Source organism: Bos mutus, chromosome 1, assembly GCF_027580195.1.
Source record: "Bos mutus isolate GX-2022 chromosome 1, NWIPB_WYAK_1.1, whole genome shotgun sequence".
Taxonomy (NCBI): domain Eukaryota; kingdom Metazoa; phylum Chordata; class Mammalia; order Artiodactyla; family Bovidae; genus Bos; species Bos mutus.
The window spans coordinates 78,440,673-78,463,022 of record NC_091617.1 but is presented as its reverse complement, the minus strand read 5'-3'; the positions used below and the strand labels follow the sequence as shown (position 1 = coordinate 78,463,022).

General features: G+C 44.0%; 1 long non-coding RNA gene across 1 annotated transcript; it reads right to left on the bottom strand.

The window, feature by feature from the left end:
* Nucleotides 1–1,554: 1,554 nt before the first annotated feature.
* On the bottom strand, nucleotides 1,555–21,728 carry LOC138989191 (uncharacterized). Its single transcript, XR_011465448.1, has 3 exons — nucleotides 21,539–21,728; nucleotides 13,349–13,461; nucleotides 1,555–1,966 (listed from the first exon to the last, which is right to left on the bottom strand). It is a non-coding gene; the product is annotated as an uncharacterized lncRNA (long non-coding RNA).
* Between the last annotated feature and the right edge of the window lie 622 nt (nucleotides 21,729–22,350).

The following is a 22,350-nucleotide window of genomic DNA, read 5'->3' as shown; positions in this document are numbered from 1 at the left end:
ACCCCCCAGTTTTCTAGTTTAACAAAGCATTTTAACCTCTTGGTATATGATGTCCAAGGCCTCCCTGACATTGGGGCAGTATTTCACATTTGAGAGAAGACAGTCCCATGCAATTATGCATATATCTGGACGTGATCTGTCCAAGTTTACATAAACAGCAACATCATCAGCCTCCTGATTCTAAGTCCAGTGTTCCTTATGATCTCTCTTCTCCCAGCTACTCCCTTATTATACATCTTGCATATTTGGCTAAAAGGAGTTTTCTAGATTACCATTGTTCTCTGACTACTCTCACATTCACAAAGCTTCAGAGATTCCTCCTGCCTCCAGGATAAAATTCCAGTGATTTGGCTGATCTTTCAAAGCCCTCCACAGTGTGACTTCAGAGTGTTTCCTCAACATTATTTCCATTGCTTCTGCTGGGTGGGTCTAATTGAATTTTCAATACTATCTTCTGCACTTTTTAAACATTTGGACCTTTGTCCTGTGCCTTCTTCAGACTTCCTCCCCATACTTCACCCCAGATCTAGCCTTCCAAATGCTGTTTCCTTCAGGGCTACCTCCTGCTAGAAGTCTCCTCGGGTGGACTCAGCCCACAGTGAACTCTCCCCTGTGGCACTCCCCAGCCTTCATCAGCCACCATATCAGCAGCAGCCCATATCTCTCCATAATAGATGTGAATGTGCTTTGTGAGTTTAAATGCTAAATCTGTATTCTGCTGCTGCTGCTGCTGCTAAGTCGCTTCAGTTGTGTCCGACTCTGTGCGACCCCATAAATGGCAGCCCACCAGGCTCCCCTGTCCCTGGGATTCTCCAGGCAAGAACACTGGAGTGGGTTGCCATTTCCCTCTCCAATGCATGAAAGTGAAAAGTGAAAGTGAAGTCGCTCAGTCGTGTCCAAGGGATGGTTAATTTCCAAAGCTTGGGCCACCCACTCCTGCCCAGTGTCTTTCCTCTCTTAAAATCCATGAGGCCATTTGGATCAACAGAGAAGCGAATGCTCCCTTTTTTACCTATGCTGTTGACCAGTGGCCTTTGATGCTGGAAAAGTCCCATGATCCTTGAGCTATTATTAGGGATGGTTACATTGGCAGAGGGAGGCTATAAACAGCCAGCAGGGCCATCATTAACCTTTGGGTTTCCCATTTCAGGAACCAGTTTCAAAATAAACCATTCCTCTGAAGAGAGCGCGTGTCTGCAGTTGCTCATGACCCACTGAAAGGAAAGGGAATTGCACTTTGAGAGATTGGGGAATTTGTCTTCCATGCGTTCGCTCAGCTCAGCCCGTAATCATGAAACGTGGCTCCAAACTGCGGACTTGAATCTTGAAGTTCAGCCAAGTTGGGTGGACTTCCGAGTGCCTCCATGGCTGGCTCCTCTGAGCCTCAGTGCCCTGCTCCAAGAAAACGGCCACGACACACAGTGAGGGGACAGAATCTCAGGGGAGAGTAAGGGGGTCAGGAAGGGAGGAGTCTGGGGCTGAGGGTTTCTGCAGTTCTTGCTCCCAAGTCCATGCCTGCCTCGGAGCTCCCCATGGGGATTTAGACCTCCCACATTTTCATTTGAAGTGCCCCTGGGGGTTCCAGGTTCCCATGACCCAGCAGGCTACAGTGAACTATCCCCTCATCGCCCCCTTCCCCTACCACCATTGGTAACCTCGCTTCATTTACCACCCCCCACCACCTCTAAAGCAGCCAAGATATTTTAAAAACCCTTGTTTTGATCTCCTTTGCATATCAGTTACACTATTTCTGAGCGTGTTTATTTTTATTTTTTTTTTCCGGTGGTGAGCCCGTTGCTTTGAGCCGTCTGCTCGCACGTTTCCACTTCCCCTCGCTTTCCTGTGCACTGCTGTGGCCTCTAGGCATGTGGCTCAGGCTACAGTGAATGGTTCTCATGGGTCTGTGGCCTTTGAAGGAGCACGGAGGCAGGTTCTTCTGCCAGTGGTGCTCCACTGCTCCTGGCATCTGCAGAGGAGAGATGAAATTTCAGTTATGTTTCCTCTGCCTCATCTCCCAACAAAACCAATTCTGTTGCTCAGGCTAAGAGATGGGGCTCAGATTGGGAAAGGGCTCTGGATTGGGCATGAGAGAGACCAGAGTGTTCATTCCAACTTTGACACTGACCTTGAAAAAATCTTCTACCTTCTTTGGGTTGGCCTTAAATTTTCTAAACTTCCTTCTGGCTCTAAATTCTAGGATTCTAACCAATATGGGGATGCTACCCTGTCACCGAGCAAGATAGTTTCTAGTCTGAGGATCAGCTTCGGAGATGGTTCTGAGATGGACGTGTTGGAGATGCAGAAATGACTGTGATACTCCCATCTGAGGGAGTAAATTTGTGGGACAGAACATCTCTTGCTGATACAATCTTGTAAAATGTATGTGCGATGACTTGTGAAATGTCCAAGCTAAAGCTTTCAAGTGAGTCATGATGTATGTCTAAATCGACATGCTTTCCAACATTTTCCATATTATGGCATCCTTAGAAAGTGATAGTATTAATACTTATACAGCATAGTAGGCAAACGAATAATTGTGTACTTGTTATGTTGGCAACCAACCCACTGATTCTGATTACTCCAAGGACTAAGGAGACAATATTTGGGTCCACGGGGGCCCAGATTGGGAAGCTTTGGTTGAGAGGATTAAGACAACTCCAGAAAAACAACAGTGTTCAGGCCAATTAAAAAACAAAATGCTGGAGAATGTAGAATAGGTAAGAAAGAGAATCCTGAACACAGACCATGGGGTTCAGATAGAGAATCCACCATTTGCCAACTCTCAGGAAACACTGAAGTTCAGCTTCTCCTGTCCTGGAAATAGTCTTGTCACCACTGTAGGACTAAATAAGGTATTGCACCTCAGCACATTCTAAGCTCTCAATCAATGTTAGCTATTATTGTTATGGCTAGTGTAAGACAGGAAATTAAATGTCATTTTGTTCAATCCTCCCATATGAGAGAAAAGGAAACTGACTTAATCAAAGTTGCATAGCTAGTTAGTTGCTGAGATGGGATTGAAACACAAGTCTTCTGACATCAGTTCTATGTTTTCATATAATTAAAAAAATGGTAGCTCATCCTGTACTGAAAACCATCCAAATACCTAAGTACTGGGGGTGGGTTCTCCTTCCCTGAAGATGTTTGGAAGATGGGACGATTCATATTTGTTTTAAGCTGGTTTATCAGTGACTCTGCCTCAGGTACAGGCAGGAATGAAATCACCTCCTGACATCTGCCTTATATTCCAAGTAGGTAGCCATGGGCCAGCTTCCAGGTTCCAGAAAGCGTGGGAATAGGCGCAGGGGCTACACATCTGGCATCTCAAATGCCAAAAGCACCAAGCCATCATTCTAGAAACCCCATTTTACATCTGAACATACTGAATAGCTGGCTCATTTGGAGTCACAGTTCCTGTTCAACTCCAAAACAAAGGTTAGAATCTGGAGCTCAGACTTACTGCTAGAGCCTTTCCACAGAGCTGTGCAAAAAGAGGGAGAATTTTAGACTCATTGTCTGCATTTGCTGACCATGTCACCTAAGGCTAAAAACATACTAAAGCACGCATGTTCAATCGTGTCCAACTCTTTGCAACGCCATGAACTGTAGCCTGCCAGGCTCCTCTCTCCACGTGATCTTCAATTACTCATTTAAATGTGTGTGTGTGTGTGTGTGTTTTAACCAGCCACAAATGATTAATGAAATATTAATGAAATATAATAACCAATAATAAAGTGTGCATTAAAATAAATTCTAATGTCTTGGAGATAAACCATAGAATACCCAGGCCCATGTGGTCCGATGGCACATGTGAAGTGAAAGTGTTAGTCGCTCAGTTGTGTCCAACTCTTTGTGACCCCATGGACAGTGGTCTGCCAGGTTCTTCCGTCCATGGAATTCTCCAGACAAGAATATTGGAGTGGGTTGCCATTCCCTTCTCCAGGGAATCTTCCTGACCCAGGGATTGAACTTGGGTCTCCCAAGCTTCAGGCAGATTCTTTACTGTCTGAGTCACCAGGGAAGTCCAATGGCACATGCTGCTGCTGCTGCTGCTGCTAAGTCACTTCAGTCGTGTCCGACTCTGTGCGACCTCAGAGACGGCAGCCCACCAGGCTCCCCCGTCCCTGGGATTCTCCAGGCAAGAACACTGGAGTGGGTTGCCATTTCCTTCTGCAATGCATGAAAGTGAAAAGTGAAAGTGAAGTCGCTCAGTCGTGTCCAACACTTAGCGACCCCACGGACTGCAGCCCACCAGGCTCCTCCATCCATGGGATTTTCCAGGCAAGAGGACTGGAGTGGGGTGCCACTGCCTTCTCCACCAATGGCACATATATCTATTTAAATTTGAATTAATTAAAACTAAATATAATAAAAAAGTATCTAGCGTCCCAGGGCCACTAGCCACCTTTCAAGTGCCCAATGACTCCATGTAGCTGATGGCTACTTATTAGACATTGCAGATGTGGAATATTTCCATGATTGTAGAAAGTTCTATTGAATGCTGCTGTCTACACAGGTAACCAGGTCCTATAGTTCTACACATTTGTAATAATTCAGCCAAGATTGTGGCTCTGAGCTTTGTGTTAGCAAAGCCAAAAAAAAAAAAAAAGGCAAGTCAGTGTCCCATTACCAGTTCCTCAGGAGAAACAGACTTTTTAGCCCTTAGGCCTAAAAGAATTCGTCTGATGGGCCTTCATAGAAAGATCACTGAGTGACACGCTTAAATCATGTTTTTTAAACCACAAGGGATAGAGTAGGCACAAATTTCAATATTAATTTTTATACTGACTCACTTATAATAGTTGAGGGTGTAATTCACCCAGATTCAACCTAAATGAAAACACTTGTTTAGGGGTGGGGAAGTGGGGAGGAAACTTATTTTCTTGGTCCTGGAGGGGACCACCTTAGCAACACGGCTCAGGTGAATTGGCTCCCAGGGAATGACAAGATTTGTGCTGAGGCCTGAATGATAAGTTGAAGCAGTCACTGAAAGTGGGCAAGAAGAGCATCTAGCAGAAGGGGAAAGCAAGTGCAAAGGTCCTCAGGTCGGGAAGCGTTGGCAAGTCTGAGGGAGAAAAAACACCGTGAACATTGTGGATAAGGCTGAGATTGAAAGGAGATGATGCTAAATGTAATTTTGTTGACAAAGGTCCATCCAGTCAAAGCTATGGTTCTTCCAGTAGTCATGTACAGATGTGAAAGCTGGACCGTAAAGAAGGCTGAGAGCTGAAGAACTAATGCTTTTGAACTCCGGTGCTGGAGAAGACTGTTGGGAGTCCCTTGGACAACAATGAGATCAAACCCGTCAATCCTAAAGAAAACCAACCCTGAATATTCATTGGAAGGACCAAGGCCGAAGCTGAAGCTCCAATACTTTGGCCACCTGAGGCAAAGAGCCAACTTACTGGAAAACACCCTGATGCTAGGAAAGATTGAGGGCAAAAGGAGAAGGGAGCAACAGAGAATGAGACAGCTGGATAGCATCACTGACTCAACTGGACATGAGTTTGAGCAAACTCAGGGAAACAGTGAAGGACAGGGAAGCCTGCAGCTCATGGGGTCACAGAGAGTTCGACACAAATTGGCAACTGAACAATAAGACAGAAGTCAGGGGCTGGACCTGTATGGTTTTACAGGTCATAGTAAGAGGAGTTGGCAGAGAGGTGACATAATTTGTGATTCTCGAAACATCATTCTTGTGACTGCACAGAAAATTACTAGGGGCACAAGAGTCTAGGGAAAGAATATGATGGTAGTTGGAATAAGATTGTTGCTGTGGAGATAATGAAAAATAGTCTGAGTTGACACCTATTTTAGACGTAAAGGTCAATGTAACTTGCTAATGGATTAAACATGGGGTTTGAAGGAAGTCAGGAAAATGACTAGAATGATTCAAGAATTTACCCTGAAAAAATAGCAGCTAGAAGGCTCAAACCACTTCCCATGACAGGGAAGACTTGAGAAGGAGGAATAGGAGGAGGAGAGAGGGATAAATCAATTGTTTGGTTTGGGTCATGGTTTGTGTGAAACACCTATTAGATATACAATTAGAGTTATCAAGTCTGGAACTCAAGGGAGTAGTCAGGTGGAGAGAGAAACTTGAAGTCATCTGCATATAGATAGTATATGGCTTTGGGGCTCATGGAGCTTATCTAGGATGAGTAGAGAGAGAATTGAAACAAGAACCTCTGAGCACTCCAAAATTTGATACAGAGGAGAAAGAGCCAGACAAGGAGACAAAAAGGTAAGGGCAAATGAGATGAGTGTGGAATCCCAGAAAGCTAGAGAAGAAAACGTTCAAAATCAGAAGGATCAACCATGCTGCATTCTATCGAATAATCCAGTTAGTTGAATATATTTTGGCTTTGGGTGCATCCCATCAGTGACCTTGATAAGGGCTGTTAAGTATAGGGTCAGAAGAAATTTGGAGCATTGTTGAGGAAAGAATGGGAGCTGATCAGAGGAGATAGGAAATGCAGATTTTACTTTTTTAAAGTTTTTTTGTGAAGGCATCAGAGAAACGGGATGGCAGCTATGGGGATATGTAGGGTCAAGGGAGAGTTGCAGTTTTTTAATTGTTGTTATGAAAACATATTTGTTTGCTAATAGAATGGATGTAACAAAATAAGAGAAAATAATGTTCAGGAAAGAAGTACATGAAAGGAGATAACATCCAGAGGACACATGGAAGAAGTGAACTTAAGAGGCTGTGACACTCCCTCCTCTTAATAAGAAGGAGACAGTGTATGTGGGTCCAGATGCAGGTGAATTAAGCAGTTGGTAGTGGAAAGATACAGTGATTTCCTCTGATAGCAAAGCAGGAATGTCATCATCCTGAGGTCCAGAGAGGGTGCAGCCCAGTGGAGATTTCAGAGGGAGATAAAGGTATGAAAAAATCAATCCAGAGCCTGATAAAGTAAATTTGCTAAAAGTGTTAGAGGGCACACTGGCAGGATCCACTGAGGGTTGTGGTCATAAATTTAAAGTGACCACATGATCCGCAGTGTTCTTAACAGCATCTGTTGCTTAGTTGCAAGCAAAGGAGGACCAAGAAGATAATCACATTTCACCAGGATGGGGGTTTTGCCCAATGAAGGGGAAAGCAGCAAGGGAATTTAGGGTGTTGGAAAGAGAGCGGTCATGATACAGAGCAGAGGGAGTTACAGTTGGAATAGGGGTTAAGGCTACTCAATAAACACATCAGTGAACTCTACATGTATCCAGACCATCTGCCTGGACCTCTCAGTATGTCAAGAAATTTCCTTCCCCAGGAAAAGGGAGTTCATTACTGGCTTCCTTTGGTTTTTGCCACATCTAGAATCCCCCCTTCAAGGTTATGCAACCAATTAGAAACTGAGTGTTGGGTATCAAACTAGGAGATGGAGGGAAGAGTCAAACCTGAGCACAGAAGGGGATGTTTTTCCTAGTAACTCACAGTCTGCAGCCAAGTCTCACCACTTGGCTTAGACCTAGATGAAGGCATGGGGCAGGAAAACATCCCACACATGCAGAGAAAAGACTTGGATTTCCATCGGTGTCTGTTGCACTCACAAGGTGAAAAAGTTCCTTCACACCCTGAGCCTTTGTTCCCTTAAACCTCTAGCCCTACCTAAGTTACAGATCATTACACAGACCTGATGAAATGATGAGTATAAAATCATCTCAGTTGCCAGAAAGTGCAGAGATGTGTGATTATAGTCATGCCTCTGTACATGGGTCTGCAAATATAGGTCACCATGGCTAGTAAGCCACTTGCCTTAAAATTGGAAACTGATGAAATGCTAACAATGAAAGGCAAGTACATTTCAAAACAGAAGCAATGGGAAGCAACTGTCTCTCTTTTTTGTGCAACATCCTATGAACTCGTGGCTCTCACAGCCCAGGATGTTGCTGCAGTTGTCAGCCCAGCGTGCTTCGAACAGCACAAGACTAATCCCTGAGTCACCCCGTAATCCTTAGTAACTTTATCTTTCAATACCTCAGTCATCTTCTCTGTAAAGTGGGAAGACTCGTACCAGCTCCTACTCAACTTCTAGGGACTCCAGAAGGATTCGACTTTTTTTTTTTTTTTTTTTAAGAAAAATTAATAACTGGAAAGTACTCCGAGTTGCTTTGAAAACAGGTTGGGACAAATGTGAAGTGTCACTATCATTAAGTGTGAGGCAATACTTCCCACCCCCACCATGTCCCAGGGTGACAATGTGAGCTGTGTGACAGGCTATTTTTAAATTATCATCTCTGGAAGCATATGGTCCTGCTCAGTGCCAGAAAGAGAACTGACCTGCTTCTGTTTGTTTACTTGTTGGTTTTGATCTGATGGAGCATTTTCTATGTTCTGTTAAGATGATCCTTTATACCCTAAACTTTTCAGCAAATACTGAAGTTTTTCTGCAACATAGCCTACAAGAGACCATGTCAATATAACTTGCTTAGACAACAGTAAAGGCCATAAGAGAACAGTAGTGTGTTTATACAAATCTTCCTTCTGTGTCAGTGAAGACATTTGAGGGTTTGCCTGGTTGATGTTGGTGACGATGGTGGCAATGGTGATGGTAATGATTTATTTTGTTTTATGTTTTATTAATTAAAAACTGCTACTGACTAAAGCTGTTTTCTGCTCCAAATATACAGCCCTGGTGGCTCAGATGGTAAAGAAATATACAGCAGCAGCTTTTTAAAAGCTTCCTGTTTGCTGCCCCCTCTAATTGACCTGACTTCACCCTCTACTTGGCAGGACTCCTGAATTGAGTTAAACTTCTTGGATTTGATTTCTGATACTAAATCCCTGGAAAGATATCCAGCCACTCAGGTGAAAAAGCAAAGAGATGAAAACACCTATTTTGTGGGACCTGACTTTTGTACAAGGCAGATAAAACACCCCAGTCGAAGTAAGGAAAGAAGGATAAGAAGGATCCTAATTTTCTCTTTCTTTTTTTATTTATTTATTTTTTCTGTAAAGTCCAGAGTCAAAGTCTCTTTTCTTGGGGTCAAGTGATAACCAAAAATAGAAGTAATGAGATTTTGTGGCACTTCAATTATTTAATTTAAAAGGTAATTTATAAGTGTTAGAGACAAGGAAAACTTAGAAGGTAGGCCCTGCTTCTGCAATTAAATGACTGAATCAAGAAGATGTGAAAGGAATGTAAAAAGTTCTGGATGCCTCTGGGGACAAATAAGAGAATCAATTATGGAAATCCACAAAAGTTCAAGGTTTAAAAATTGTGAAGCACAGATACAACTAACTACAGGTCTTCCTCAAGCACTAGTGAATGCTCTTCACTAGAGAAGTTTAAGAAGAGAACGGATGCGTATTTCCTGGAGATATTGGAGCAGAAGTTCTGAAATTGGCCACAGGTGTGAACAGGTGAACTTTATGATTTTGGCCATCTCCTAAATCTATGTTTCTTTGGATCAGCCAGTAACTTCAAATCCTATTTTTATGCAGAGAGACATAGACACTGTGAGACCAATTTGGGTTTTCTGGAATCTTCCAGTGTTCACATAGAGATGCTCCCTATTTCTTGCTCCTCCTTGACCAATTTAACTCAAAACACAAAGTTGAGACACGAACAAAGGAGGAAAGTTTAATAAGGTGACTTTGTTCTCCTGTTACAAGCAGAACTCTTTCACTTACATGTAATTCCTGCTCTTACCGTTTCCGTTGGTCTGGTCCAAACCACAGCATCCTGAGTCTGGCCTCCCCCACCATCCCCTTTCTCTCCTGTATCTCCCCACAAGTCCATCTTTCATATGTGAGTCCTCCTATGTCATTATCATGGCTTATTATTGACCTAAAAACTGTCCTGACTTTCTCTTTCCGATAACTCTCTCAAATCCTTAAATCCATAACTGAAGCTTGATGGTAACTCTAATGCCAAGTGGATTGATCTATCAAGAAAGTCCTCCACTACTTGACTCCATTATGCCACACCCTGATGTAGAGATTTTCTGTCTTCTTTGTCTACTTCATCACCCAACTCAAGCCTTACCTCCTCCAGGAATCATTCCCAACATCTTCAGCCTGGCTGATGATCTCAGCTTCTCTGAGCTCCTACAAATCTTAGAGTCTTTACCCATCATTTAAGCAGTTAATAAAGCCTTGAGGCATTTCGCATATTTCATTTGGATACCCAAATGAATTGTCTTGTTTCCCAATACAGGGTTATAGGTTCCTGGAGTGTAGGGATCATCTCTTACGTTTCTCTTGTTATCCTCCTGGTGCCTAGCACATTGTTGGACACAGAGTAGTAGCAACAATCCTTTACTCTCACAGCAGCCTTTAGGGTTGAAACAGCACTTCCATGTGTCATTCAAATGATTCCTGGAACAACTAGCAAGGTCCACAAGGCAGACAATGAGTAGCACCCTACAAGTGAGGAAACTGAGGTCCAGCAAGCCGCACATCCCATGGGGATTCTAACCCTATGCTCTCCCAATAATAGCTATTAGGAGAGTAAACAAATGAACAGACCTTGCAGCTCAAATATTTGTAGGTAGCCAAAGGGAAGTGACCATGTGTTTGACCACTGCCTGTTCTGTTGATGTAGGGTGACCTCCATAGTAGGCTAAAGAATCCACTTTGTATGGGCAGACTCTGAGAGACAGATGGCCCCTGCCCCTCTGACTTCATCTGGTAATGAGAAGAGATTCCATGGAGAAGCCCGAGTCTTTGGAATGTGTTTGTGTGGGAGCCTAGATGGAAATCAGTAACCTCAGGGCAAACCTCTGAACCTGCCCATCCTGAGGCTGCTAGGACTCTGACCAAGGCAGGTAGAAGGGACCAGTCTGGAAGAGGCCTTAGGCACCAAACGGTCCTCAGTGGCCTTCACTTCATTAATTGGTAAATTCACCCTCTCACATTTAAAGACATTTTAAAAGCCTTTGGAAATGTGTTCCTGTTCCTACAGAAATTACCTGTGAATTTTCTAGTGAAAAGTCTGCCAGCTTTATTCAGCCAAGTTTCTTTCCCCCTCTTTTCTTTGACCGTGAAATCAGCTTTGGTGCCAGCGCTCAGATCTAGCAGGTGTTTGACGCATCATGTGCTGTGATAAGAGTTTGTTACAGAAGTTCATTCAAGCTAGTCACCATAGCTTTTGAGGCATCATTGCCACTGATCATAAAACTATCCTTGAAAACCAGAAGCCCAAGATATCCAACCAGAATGTATTCTTTTCTTTCTACTTTCATGTTCTCTGTGTCCTCTCCACATCTGGTGTAATAGAGAGAGGAGTAGGAGAAGTCAGGGGATGGGGACTTGAATCCTGATGCTGCCCCAGCTAGCCATGTGACCCTGGTGAAGTCATTTCTCAGCTCTGAGCCTTGTGGCTCTTTTTTACAATGAAGAGGTGAGAGCGGGAGACTGCCAAGTTCTCTGTAAGTCCTGATATGTCCTGAAGAGAAGACAAAGACATGCTTGCCTTTCCTCACCCAGAATGTACTTTACATAAGTGAATTTACTTCCTTTTTTTACTGGTTTGTTCCTCTAGTCAGGGGTGAGGGGAGCGATGCTGCCCACATGAGCTTGGAGAGGGAGGGGGCTATGTGGGTGTATGGGTGGGGAGGGGCTATGCTGGTAAGTAAAGGAGGTGCTGCTGCTGCTGCTGCTAAGTCGCTTCAGTCGTGTCCGACTCTATGCGACCCCATAGACGGCAGCCCACCAGGCTCTCCTGTCCCTGGGATTCTCCAGGCAAGAACAATGGAATGGGTTGCCATTTCCTTCTCCAGTGCATGAAAGTGAAAAGTGAAAGTGTAGTTGCTCAGTCATGTCCGACTCTTAGCGACCCCATGGACTGCAGCCCACCAGGCTCCTCCGTCTGTGGGATTTTCCATGCAAGAGTACTGCAGTGCAAACACCACTAATTACTTCAACTACAAAACACTTACTTCTGTGATGATATTAAAGGACCTTCCAGGTATTTAGAGTATGAACACCTACAGGAGAATGATGAAGAAATTTTCAGTTCCATAATTGTTCCTGAAAAGGCATTCAGAAATTCTAATTCTGCAAATTAGATTACTTTAGGGGGAAAAAGGTGAGAAAAAATTTTCATATCAAGAAGAAAAAATATCCCCTTGCTATTCTTTGCCCCCAAACCTCTAAACCAGCCCATGGAGAATCAGACTGTAGGTCTTTTATGCATTAGAGTTTGTACCCAAAAAGTTTGCATACACTTTATCACTTGATCTTTGAAACAACCCTCTGAAAGGAGGCCTTTGTCATTGTCTTCATTTCACAGGTGAGGAAACTAAAGCTCTAACAGGTTTAGCAACTTGTTAGTGTACGCAAACCATAGGTGGCCAAGTTGAGAGTGAACCAGCTGGTCTGGAACTCTCGGTGCTAGGTGCTCTTCCACAGTATCCCAAGAGGAGTTCTTATTGGCCTCAAACAAAGAGGTGAATGGGCTTCCCTGGTGGTTCAGCTGGTAAAGAATCTGCCTGCAATACAAGAGACCAGGATTTGAGCCCTGGGTCGGGAAGATCCCCTGGAGAAGGGAAAGACTACCCGCTCCAGTATTTTTACCTGAAAAAAAGGCTGTGGACAATAGTCCATGGGCTTCCAAGGTTGCGCTAGTGGTAAAGAACCCGCCTGCCAGTGCAGGAGACATGAGACATAGGTTCGATGTGAGACACAGGTCAGGAAGCTCCCCTGGAGGAGGGCATGGCAACCCACTCCAGTATTTTTGCCTGGAGAATCCCACGGACAGAGCAGCCTGGCGGGCTACAGTCCATGGGGTCGCAAAGAATAGGACATGACTGAAGCGACTTAGCACACACACAGCAGTCCATAGGGTCACAAGAGAGTCAGACACAACTGAGCGACTAACAATGTTCACTTTTTCAAGGAGATGAACAGTTATCTACAAGACTGGATCCGGGGTTATCTCTCTACAGGTCTAAAGGACCCCTGTACAATCACAGACTGAGAGAGAAGTATAGTCCCACCTACCCCCACCACACCCTCCTCCTCCATATATCACCCTGGCCTTTTTCTTCAGCTGAGTACTTCCCTGGTACTCTGACCTACTGGGATAAGTTGGTGGCAAAATCAGTCCTGAAATCCTTCAATTTCATCTTATATTCTTCAAGATACCTGGTATTAAAAATCAAGTGATTCCACAGAACACACACTAAAGAGAAGACCAAGACTTATTTTTTTTTCAGCCACTAAATAGTCCTGCTGGCCAGAGTTGGACAGAGTTGACTTTTATCTCAGTTTCTCCCTGGTCTTATATTCACCAACCTCACTAATATAACGTAGAAGGGCCACGGCAGACAGAAATGTGACTGCCCGTGAGTCATTAATTCTTGACCTTCAGCATGTTTTGAAAATGTGTTGTGAAATGCTTACCAATCAATAATTCCATCACTGGGCAGTCGAGAAGCTGGGAGTTGTGCAAGAGGGGAAGTGGGGCATTAATGCTGGTCACTCAGGAGGCTCCAAATTTCTGCTGAGAGCAGGACCTAAAGACACAAAGTCTCCAGAATAGTTTTTAAAGGAATCAAAGAGAGGATCAAGGCTAAGGGGGAGGGAAAGTAGACTTCTGCCCTTGCATGAGACCAGTAAAGTGGGGCAAGCTGTTATTTGCAGAAACTCCCAAGCTAGCCTGTTTGTCCTTTTCTGCCAAAGGCTAAGAGACATGTTACACCCCAGACTGCATCTAGGCAAACCTTCTCCATGACCAAGACCACAGCCTGAGCTACAGGTATTGCAAGTGTCCTGGATGAAGGAGGGCGCCTGGTACCAGGGGAAGGAGCACAGAACAAGGATTCAAGCCCCTGTCTGCACTCATTAGGCCTGTGACATTGCGAGTGGTCACATCCTTTGTGGGATCTTCAGGACCTTCCTTTCTACTGAAAGGAGAAGGCATCTGCCCCACAGATCGCAGAAAGCTCTGAGGTAACGAGGGGGTATGCAAACAATCTGCAAACTGTACAAATATGAAGGACTATTGGTAGAAGCCCATACACCTTGGTTTTGCAAGCTCAGCTGAAAAGAATCTCATGTTTAAGGAATGGCATAGTCCATGAATGGGGTACGACTTGTGGTTAGAATGGAAAACTGAAGATTGTCCCACACAGACGACAGAGAAGAATTTTCAAATTCTTAGTGTGTGCCAGTCACTGTTAGCTGGAAACAGTGGTGTGATGGTAAATGTTTAACAACTGGTTCTCTGGGATGACAAAGCCCAGAATTGTAGCATTTGCTGATTTCCGTGGGGTAAATTCTAGCGCCAGGCTGATTTCAAGCTACCGATGTGATATTACTAAACCATGAAGTGAGGAAAAGATGCCCACAACTGGCGCTCCCTACTGAATGCAAGCCAGTTCCATCATACTACAGAAACTTTGCTCAATGCTGAGGTTGGTATAATGGACTTCGGAACACTTCTTAATACACAAGGTTCAAGTTTTAATATCTAGTCACAGTGTCTGTTCCTCCAGTAATTCAAAGATGAACATTTTTATTTAAATTTGTACTTAGCATTTTTATAGAAAATCTCAATTGTGGATTTCTTTATGGACATTGATGAGCCCTAAAATACCGTTCTATCATCCTAAGTAATGTTCCTCTTCTTCAACTTGCAAATCTGATAATAGATCAGTAAGCAAGGTAAAACAGAACACAGCATCAAGATGGAGTCAGGAAACTTGAGACCAAGGGTTAGCAATCCCATCTGTGTGAACTTTTATAAGTCACCTGCCTTCTCTGAGTCTCAGTTTCTACATCTGTAAAATGGGAACAGCCCTGGTTTACTTGCCTCATAGGGCTACCGTGAGATCAAAGGCAATCACACCAGTGCGAGTGTTTTGAGAACAGCAAAATCCTACTGGGCTTTGAGTGATTATGATTAACTTCCAAAAATGGATTACTGGTCATGGCTATTCGTAAGAATTATCAACCAACACCACACTGGAAAAGCCCTGCACAGGAGCTCAAATCCCTTCCCTGGAGTAGAGCTCCTCCCAGGCGGGATCGGTGTGACATGAAGAGAGCAGCCCCCAGGACTGTGGGGTGGTTAAGCTCTGCTGTGCTGGGCCCAGGGACATTGGAAATTACTTGTGCCCACAGACCTTCACACCAAATGACCCATGGAGGTTAAAAACAAGATTGAGCCCAGGCTCTGTCAGTCTAGAGCTGGGACAGGGTCAGCGAGGAGCTAGGCAATGGAGCTTACTTGATAGATTTCCCCAGCCAACCTGGAGACCATCTCTGAGGGGATGAGGGGGCCTGGGGAAATCTGCATTTTATACAAGTGCCCCTGTTAATACAGATGCATATGACAAAAATGGTACATGATGCAAAACTCAATGGAGTGGAGCAAGGAAAGGGCTCAATCCATGCTGTGCCAGGGCATAGATGGAAAGTAATACTTCTTGAGGGAAACCCAGGAAGACACCATCATAATCCATGACCTGGCCAAGGCTTCTTTCTTCTCTTAATAGAATAGTATTAATAGTACCCATCCACCCACATATAGGATGATCAAGACGTATAGATTTGTCTGGTTGGCACACAGGATATCAGTCACCGAGGTCTCTGCAAACAAGACCATTCATTGTCAGCCACCAGCTGCTACCAAAGGCTGGCACAGAAAGATGCCTTCAAGGGAGGTTTCCCTAAAGCACTCTCTCTCTACCCACTCCTCTAGATATCTTAAAGAAAAAGTTCTGTGGATCCCTGTATTGCTAGTGAACACATCCTAAACTTGACCTCACTGGGGCATGTCAAACAGTGTTCTATCTTTTCTTCCACCCATTTGGTCAACAAATACTTATCAGGCTCCAATTATGTCAGACACACATATAGAGCTGGAGACTAAGGATGAATGAGATTCCATTTCTGTCTTTTGTTGTTTTTCAGTTGCTAAGTCATGTAGACTCTTTTCAATCCCATGGACAGTAGCACACCAGGCTTTCTGTCCTTCACTATCTCTTGTCCTTTGAGTCAGTGATGCTATCCAACCGTCTCATCCTCTATTGCCTTCAATCTTTTGCCCATCTCTTGCCTTTAATCTTTCCTAGCATCAGGGTCTTTTTCAATGATTCAGGTCTTTGCATCAGGTAGCCAAAGGATTGGAGCTTCAACTTAAGCATCTTATGGTCTAATTTTTACATCTGTACACGACTACTGGAAAAACCATAGCTTTAACTATATGGACCTTTGTCAGCAAACTGAAAGTGAAAGGCACTCAGTCGCATCTGACTCTTAGTGACCCCATGGACTATATAGTTCATGGAATTCTCCAGGCCAGAATTCTGGAGTGGGTAGTCTTTCCCTTCTCCAGGGGATCTTCCCAACCCAGGGATTGAACCCAGGTTTCCTGCATTGCAGGCAGATTCTTTACCAGCTGAGCCACAATGGAAGCCCAAGAATACTGGAGTGGGTAGCCTATCCCTCCTCCAGCGGATCTTCCCAACCCTGGAATCGAACAGAGGTCTCCAGCCCTGCAGGAGGATTCTTTACCAACTGAGCTATCAGGGAAGCCCCAGTAAAGTGATGTCTCTGCTTTTTAACACATTGTCTAGGTTTGTCATAGCTTTCCTTCCAAGGAGTGATATCTTTTAATTTCATGGTTCCCATCACCATCTGTAGTGATTTTGGAGCCCAAGAAAACAAACTCCACCACTGTTGCTCCAAAAAGAGTTAATGTTCTTGGAGAACTCAGAAACAAAGCCAATGGTTACAGCACCATGTGTTAAGTATAACTGAGATATGCTAGGTCCTGGGGTCTCCAGAGCAGTGAGCACCTAACTATGGTGGGGGTTGAGAGGGGATGAGAAGTGCTTTCCAGAATGGAGGATGCCAGGTTTGCAAAATAGGAGGGATCTCTAGGCAGAAGGAATAGGTGGTGCAAAGCACAGAGTCAGGAGCGTGATGTATGCTAAGGGAACAAGTAGACTGTGATAGAGAATTTGTAAGAGGTGTGCTGGCAGATGAGGCTGGAAACTCTCACCTGCCAAGCATGGAGTATAGATCTCATGGTGAAGGCCATGCATAGCCTTTGGAAAACCTGCAGAAGGATTCAGTTTGTACTTTTATAGATCCATTTCTAGAGAAGCAGTGTTCAAAACAGGTTGAAATCATAAGAAAGCAAATTAAAAAGCCATTGCAGTAGCCCAGGTGAGACCTAAACTAGTGGTGATGGATTTAAACAAATCCAGAGGGTGGATTTAAACGAAATCAAGAGAGAGTCTCTAGGATGGATCGGGTGCAGGCTGGAGGTTAGGGTTAGAGTCATCTAAACAAATGATAGGAGTGATGGGAACCATGAAATTAAAAGATGCTTGCTCCTTGGAAGGAAAGCTATGATAGACCTAGGCAGCATGTTAAGAAGCAGAGACATCACTTTGCAGACAAAGGTCCATATAGTTAAAGCTATGGTTTTTCCAGTAGTCATGTACGGATGTAAGAATTAGGCCATAAGATGCTTAAGCTGAAGCTCCAATCCTTAGATTTCTATGGCAAGGACAGCTTGTGTATGTGCTGCTTTAACTGAATTAATGAACCCAGGAGAATGAACTAATTTCAGAAAGAAGTTCAGTTTGGTATATGTTCAGTTTGAGGTGACTTTGGAATATCTAGGGGAAGAAATTTAGGCATAGTTAATATGAGTCTCTGAACTCAAAAGGGGGAACAAGAGGGAGATATAAGAACTTTCCTGCATTAGACGTAAAACTCTTGCTAAAGAGATTCATTACCTTTGAGGATTACTCGGTATGAAATTTGGTTTCAACATTAGTACCAGAAAAAAATTCAAACAATCAAGACACTCCCTTCAATCAGAAAAAGAATATAACGTAAGTCATCTTGTTTACTTTTTGCCTGGCTTGCCAGGAAGCTCAGAGATATATTTAACGTTCAATTGCAGTAATGTACTGAGAAAGCCTTATAATTAACATATTTGTCTTCTTGCTATTTTTATGGCTTTAATTTTTTATTTACAATTTAATATCTTCAGTGCATATCCCATATCATAAGGTGCCTCTACCTCTCTTAGGAAATAAAAAGCATGTATGCTTTCCTTTGATATTATTAAGATAAGTTTGCACCCTACTCACTTCAAGTGTTTTTTAGGTTCCCAAGGAGTTTTCCTTCACAATTTATAAGAATAACTATTTTTCCCCCAGGTAAAAGAAAGGAAACAAACAAACCCTCTTCTGAAAGGAATTAGTCCTCAGGGATCAGTTAGCGCTAAAGGGACCAGAGCCTATAGGTTGTTATAGAAAGCTAGAGCCATTGACTCAGAAAGAGCATACAAAAGGTATGTGAGAAATAAAATCTGAGCAGAGGAGTTCCAGCCCAGCCCATCTCGTTACTTCTCAGCCAAGTGAAACTAGTCCCAGGATGAGGCAGGGCTACAACATAAATAGCACCACAGAGGGTTTGGGTAAATTCCATCCAGGTTATTAAGAACTACCTTTTAACCTTTGAGGAACAAGAATGTCATAACAATAGCAGTTGTTACCATTTTAAAATGCCCTTACATCATTACCTAACTTAATCCTCTCCAGTGTTCTGACAAGAACTGTGGTTATTCATACTTTATGTTATGTATTCTCTTGCATAATGCATCTTGCAACCACTTTTAGGAAAAGAACACTGGTCTGAGCGCCCATCCCTCCAGTAAGACCATTTGTAGTTATGGAAGTGGAATGAGGCTGCCTGATTTTCATCTAGCACTTTGAGTTTCCAGAACACTGTCACCTCCATATAATATGTGACCCTCACAATTACCCCCTGATGTAAGCTGGGAAGGATGTATCATCTCCATTTCACAGATACAACTAGCAAGTTATACCCGCCTTGAGCTCCATTTGAGATAAAGGGAGGACACTAAGACCCCACACCCCTAAGATGTCCCCTCGCCCTGCCCTACATCTGAGTCTTCTCAGGCTTTCAGGGGGAGGCCCTCCTTCAGGTTGCGACAACTCCTTCTCTGGCAAAGTAAGATGCTAACAATAGAAACCTCCAGTGGACAGTCCTAGCTCATCTGACTTCCCTTCTCACTAATGAACACAGCCTCTTGGTGCCACAAAATCAGAAGTTGGTTAGGATCCCTTCTTTCCTTCTGGAATTCACCTGCATCTGGTTTCACCAAATAATAAGCCTCAGGGCAACCAGTCAAGAAAACAGCCATGTAAACAATCTTTAAAGCAGTCCATGAAATTTAGAACAGTGGGATTCTAAATGGCTTTCCCTAGGCCAGACTCAGAAGTTCTTAATCATGCAGGTCCTGAAGTCACTTCACCTGTCTGAGTCTTAGCTCCATCTGCAAAATGGGTCAATAATAACCTTTGTCCTGCCTCTCTTCATAGGCAGGATAAGATCAAAATTGTGTATTATTAGCTTCTTATAAGTACTTCCATGGTGGCTCAGTGGTAAAGAATCCGCCTACAGAGCAAGAGACACAGGAGACACGGGTTTGATCCCTGGGTCAGGAAGATCCCCTAAAGGAAGAAATGGCAACCCACTCCAGTATTCTTTCCAGGAAAATCCCATGGATAGAGGAACCTGGTGGGCTACAATCCATAGCATTGCAAAGAGTTAGACACGAATGAAGCGACTGAGTACCCAGCATCTTATGAAGATGAGAGCCACTCAATACTATTCAAGCAGGGAATTTCAAACCTTTAACTCAAGAGGCAGAGATGGTGTAGGAAAACTGTTGGTCCATGGGTCAGAAGCTACTGGAACTGACATATGCAGCCTGCATCCATGGGAAGAGAGATGCTGCGGTGACATGCACAGTCACGCAAGGACCCCTCCCAGCACCCAGGCTGACAAAAGTCATCAGAAGATATAGTCAGAAATTCCTTTCAAAGAATCTCTTAGTTCAACAGTTTTATTCCCCAGGGAAGATAAAATGTACATACTTCCTGTAATCAATCACAAGCCTCTTGAAGCTTCAGTCAGAGAATTTGCACAATTCTAATTTGTAAAGGTGACAGACTAGAGGTGGAAAGTATCTATGGGGCCCTTTAATACATGTAAATTAGAACAGTACCCTGGTCTTTACTGAATTATAATGAACTCTCAGTTTTCTTCTAGACCAGAAGGTTCAAATTATAGATGATAGAGCCAGAAAACTTCTTGGAGGCCCTCTACCTTATTTATCCTCCCCGCTCCCATTTTACAGAGCAGGAAACTAAGACTCAGACACACGTGACCTGCTTACAGTCATGCCACAAGGTGGAATCAGATGAAAGCACATGCCGTACCCTTGCTGTACTTAATCCAGCATGTGTTTACTGAGAATCTACTGGATTCTTGGTGGGGAAATATAGAGGAAAAAGCCAGAAAAGCCACCTTCAAGAAAGCCAGACTCCACAAAGGAAGATAAACAAGTAAGCAGAAGTTTCTGGCATAAGTGGTATGCGCCATATTAATAAGGATACAAAATGCCATGTGGATGCAGACTTCAGAAAGGTCAGCTCCACCCGGGGTTGTCAGGGAAGACTCCACCTGTGTGTGTATGCTGTGCTCAGTTGTGTTCAACTCTTTGAGACCCCATGGACTGTGGCCCACCAGGCTCCTCTGTCCATGGGATTTCCCAGGCAAGAATATTGGAGTGGCTTGCCGTTTCCTTCTCCAGGGGATCTTCCCAACCCAGGGATTGAACCCAGGTCTCCTGCATTGCAGACAGATTCTTTACTGCTGAGCCATAAGGGAAGCCCAAGACTCTGCCTAGGAGTTCGCATTTGAAGGTACTAAGCACACAGAGTGGAAAAGCATTCCAGGCAAAAGGAACAGAGAGAGCTAAGGCAAGGGGATGAAGAGAGAACACAGCATGCGCTGAGAGTTTCATACACACTGTTGCAAAGAGCAGGAGGGTTTGTACCAGCTGCTTCAGGATAATCTCGGACAATGTCAACAGTCTCAGGTGCTATCCTCCACCTCATTCGGCACGCTCCCTGGGGCAGAGGCCTGTGTCCACCTAATGGGCCAGTATGACACCTGGCTCAGTGCTGATGGCATTGTGGGGCTTAATAAATTCCCTTTGAAGATGAGAGGACTGTACAGGAGAAAAGAATTTGCCACTCTAGTGAGTCAGCCGGAACGGCAGGCGTGTCCTGGCTCCTCGGGCCAAGCACTAGGGCCGATGGGCCAGACATGCTGGGTCACTTCCCCCTGGGGCCACTGGATTCCACCTGGGAACATCGAGTCTTTTTTCAGCAAGTCGTTCCTAAGCCACGACACTCCTGGCTCATCCCTAGCCTTTGTAGCTTCACCAGCGTAATTGATCCCAGAGCTCAGCTTCCTCCATGCCCATTGGTTTCCTAGGGAGTGATGGGGTATCAGGTGCCCTTAGAGCACCTGTGCAGCCTGGCCTCCTGGGGCAGAGATGGAGCGACATGTGAGAGGCAGACATAAATAGTCCTGAGTTCTGTAGTCATCCTTTTGGGTGCTCTGAGCTTCCTGTCCTGAGCTAAGGTTTTCTCCTGGGGTTAGCTGAGGCATGGAGAGATAAACAAAGCTTGAAAATGACTCTCCCCACTGGAAAGCTAAAGGCACTTTCAAGACACTGCTTTCTCCTACCTTCTGATGAATGCGTCCCAGACTTGCCACCATCACACCCTGGTGAAGGCTCTCCAAGGTGTGTAGGTGGAGAGGAGAGACCCCTGAGGACGAAACTTCTTTCAGGTGTCCTCCCACATATGCTGGGGCTGCACAATGTCCGGAGAGCCAGACGAATCTTGCCAGGATTCACCATGGCAGGAGAACCTGTCACCCCAGTGTTCATCACTGAGCAGCCCAAACAAGCCTTAGTGACTAAGGTTTTTTTTCCACTTACACCTGGTTCTTTTGCTTTCACCACAGAATTATATTAGCAAATGAGATCCTTGAGTAAGCAAAACAGGTCCTTCACAGATTCTTTTGTAAGAACACATTCCTGAGCCTACGACAGATATTTAGAGTCAAGGAACATTTACTCACACAGGCCTTTCAAAATTCACCTCCAAGCTGTTTTCACCATGTCATTGCCATGATCTGAAAAATTAAGTGTGTCCAGAAGCAGGCAGCCAGTGGCTTGCAACAACTGAGAACCGGGCAGCAAAAAAAAAAAAAAATTAAAGCAAGTCACAGATGCACATTCAACATATGTAACTGACAAAGAATTAATACCCTGAATATAGCAGAGAAATCCTATACATCCATAAGAAGAATTAAAAGCAATCGAGATACATTGGCAGACTGTATGAACATGCAAAGTGTGGAAAGAGAAATGATTCTCGGCATATGGTAAAATGCTTAACTTCACTAATAAAGAAATGCAGATTTAAAAATTAAGAGATGCCATCTCATATCCATCAGATTAGCTAAAATTCTTAAAGTCTGACAATATGAAG